General features: G+C 42.0%; 1 protein-coding gene across 1 annotated transcript in view; it reads right to left on the reverse strand.

Moving 5' to 3' along the window:
* Positions 1–3,012, reverse strand: part of S1PR3 (sphingosine-1-phosphate receptor 3) — a 15,141-nt gene extending 12,129 nt beyond the window's left edge. The window contains exon 1 of the mRNA XM_019517316.1: positions 524–3,012. The gene's annotated coding sequence lies outside the window, so the exon portion shown is untranslated. The remainder of the gene's footprint in view (positions 1–523) is intronic.
* Between the last annotated feature and the right edge of the window lie 597 nt (positions 3,013–3,609).

A 3,609-nucleotide genomic window follows, 5' to 3' on the forward strand; every position in this document is an offset into this window, starting at 1 on the left:
GGACAGTCTATTGGATAGGCAGTACAGTGAGCAGAGTTTTAAAAGTGTCCTTGGCACCAAAATGCTCTACACATAATGTTATTAACAAGACTCACAGAATATGAATCTTACTAACAAACTTTTAATGTTCATATTTATAATAATGTAATAAACAGTTTAGGAAAATGCTTGAAAAGTATCACATTTTCGCATCAACATTCCAAAGGATTTTTTTTACCACACTTTAACATCGACTTTAAGCAAAGTTCTCCATTCTTGAGAACCAATGGCACAATACAGTCTATTAGCTTAGTTAATTCAGTTGCCTGAATACTATCTTAACTAGACACTGTTACCATCCCAGAGCATTTTATGGGACACCTTTTTGTCAGTGCTGCCCTCTAGCTTCAAACTTATTTTACAAAAATCTCTTAATTCCAATTAGATACTTTATTTACAAACTATAAACCTGATCCTGGAATCTTAAAAGAATCAAAAATGGCGAGGGAGGGGAAGCAGGGAGACAAATATGGTTGAACTCTACCTTCTCCAAAACTTTTGTGCTCCTGGAAGCCAACTGGTCCCCACCAAAGCAATTCATAGCAGCCTTATTGTTACTTTACCTGGCACCATTGGTAATCAGGTTAGACAGGGAACACCAAGACACAGCCATGTTCTGGTCATGCATCCTCCTCTGACCTTAATGCCCTCAATGCTGAGAACTGAAGAAGTGGCATAGCACTACATAATGTGGCTGTGTGAGCTGGTATTCAGTCTCCTCCTTCAGTCAAACCATTCATGCTTAGATTCCTTAAGCTGAGAATAGAGAAAGTAGTGTAGTGCTAACATAACAATGCTACCCAACTGCTACTCTTTGTGGCCTCAGTACAATTCTGTAATGCTTCCATGGACTGCATAGAGGTCAAGGATCTGAATCTAATACTGTCAGATTCAAGACTGCACTGCTGGGTTTAATATGGAAAGGAGCTGGTCTGTTGTATATCATATCTGTCCTGCAAGGTGTTAATTAAAACGCCCACTGAGTGATGAAGGGTCCTAACATCTCAGAAGAGATATTCGGTACTTGTAAAACAGGCCTAAATGGTACTCATCCTTCCTACTTCTGTCTATATAAGGGCACACAGCATTATGCAATTATATCTGTAACACAATTGTTAACACTGGAACCCACCTTTTCTTATATTCCAAGTAGCAACAAAAACCTTGAAAAAGGAGTCCAAAAAAACACTCCCTACATTCCTAGTCTCTTTCCTCTCCGTATGTAGCCATTTAGTTTACCCACAAATGACAATTTTAAGAAGGGAGAATGAAAAGGGATGAATATGTATACAGAGCCAAACTTTCCTCTATTTACTTTTTTAAAGAATCTTTTCCAGATGATGAGAAAATATGTGTAATTTGTCAGGCACACCCTGGTAGTGTTCAATTTAAGAGCAAAAAAAACTTTGTCAGATCATAAGTAAATGTTAATCCACACTCTGTCTAGAATTGAATGGCTCTAGCTACAAACCATGTTCAGACAACAAACATCTGCTGAAGAACAATGTCTTGGACTGCTCAAATAAACTTAAAAAAATATAGTTACAACAAATGTAAAATGAATGTGCTGGCACCCTTATGGCCTAGGAAAAGCCTGTTTAATAAACGGTTATTTTTCTTGGCCTCATGGCTTTTGGACAACATTGCATTGCCTTTTGGAATTCTTCTGAATAGCACGTTCATATATGTCAGACAGGAGCTCTCAACTGCTTTAACGTTGGCTTTAAAGAAGCCATGTTTATTCCTTTCTCTGCCCCACTAATCCCCCATGCCCTTCCTTCTCCCAGTTTCCAAATGTTCTTGCAGTGATCTCAACTTTCTCTTTGGGTTAAAGGCCTTGTCAAAGCAAAGAGCTAAAGATATGGAAGAAAGTAACATTAACAGTGCCATGATATAAAGTTTCTAAACTGAAAGTATTCTTTTAATCCAAAACATCTTTCATAACTTTACCTGTTTAACCAGCCTTCTGACAATTCAGTCAGCATGACACTGAGCCTGCATTATAAATACTAAAGAAATTTCCTTTCCAACAGTTTTCTAGGTATTATGCCAACAAAAATAATATAAGAAAAGGGGAAGTGGTGCCAACAGATATTCTTTTCAGGTTATCGAATAGAAAGAACCTTGGAAATTAAATTAAGTATGGTATGCAGGGCAAAGAATAGATTATAAAAGAAGCAATTTTCACCTTGAATTGCATTTAAAATAAATATCATAGGAGAAGTACAACGTTTAAAAGAGCCTTTGGAACTCTACACGTTCCTATGGCAGGTAAAAGCATCAGCAATGTCAATAAAAACAACTGCTGAGGAATAAAATGTGACAAGTAATAAAGAGGTGACATAAATTCAGATATAATGATACAGTGATTTGCAGCAATGATTTATATCATTTGCAGCACAATTCTGTCTAGGTCAACACCTACTACCTGTAAATTGCAGATCCTCTTTGTAAAGGGTTCAAGATTGCATCATAGAGGGGGCATGACCTCAGAATTATTATCTAACCCTAACACCCAGAATTTGCTCACCAATTACATATCCCAACCAGCACCTCCTGCTGGCTGTTCACAGCACCGTCCCAACCAACTTCAATCATATTATTGGCATAAGGAAAGCAATTCCTCAGGTGGAGGTTGTCTACTTAAACACTTCCCGTCAAAAGCAAAAACAGTTCCTGGCCATTGATCAATATGGGAGTAGGTAAGTGCTGGGATTAGCAAGAGTGGAAACAAGGATTTCTCAGGGTAAGATCTTTTCTTGGACCAAGTATGGAGCTGGGACAGAGTTAGGCCAGGTTTGGAATGCAAGACTTTCTTCATCCGGTCTCCTGGATGCCTCACATTTCAAAGCTGGCCTAACTTTATCCCAGCTCCCCAGCTGGGCCGATAAAAGACCTCACCCTAAGAAAGCCTGGCCTCTGGCCTCACTCACTGACTTCCAAGGAGAGGCTGAAGGAACTGGGCTTATTTAGTCTGGAGAAGAGAGGACTGAGGGGGAGGGGGGAGGGGGATTTAATAGTAGCCTTCAACTACTGGAAGTGGGGTCCCAAAGAGGATGGAGCTGGACTGTTCTCAGTGGTGGCAGACGGCAGAACAAGGAGCAATGGTCTCTAGTTGCAGCAAGGGATGTTTAGGTTGGATATAAGGAAAACCCTTTCTCACTAGCGGGGTGGTGAAGCACTGGACAGGTTGCCTAGAGAGGGGGTGGAAGCTCCATCCCGGGAGGTTTTTAACATGGGGGCCGACAAAGCCTTGGCTGCGATGATCTAGCTGGGGCTGGGGCTGGGGCTGGTCCTGCTCGGAGCAGGGGGTTTAGAGGCTGGAAGGTACCTTGCAGATCATCGGCCGGTGGGCAGGAAAGACTAGATGCCCGGGGCGGGTGACTGCACCACCTCTGTTCCCCACCGTCGGCTAGTAAAGAAGTATTTTCCCCCCCTCGTGTCTAGCCTGAAGCGATCGTCAACCCGTTGGACGAGGCGTGCCCTCCGGAGGTCCCTTCAGCCCTGGTTTCTATGCTCCTACAAGGTCGCTTTAGGCTCCCGCGGGAGGAGGCGCATTGTCCGCGGAGT

Source organism: Gavialis gangeticus, unplaced genomic scaffold (genome assembly GCF_001723915.1).
Source record: "Gavialis gangeticus isolate Ggan-Ray unplaced genomic scaffold, GavGan_comp1, whole genome shotgun sequence".
In the NCBI taxonomy this organism is placed as follows: domain Eukaryota; kingdom Metazoa; phylum Chordata; order Crocodylia; family Gavialidae; genus Gavialis; species Gavialis gangeticus.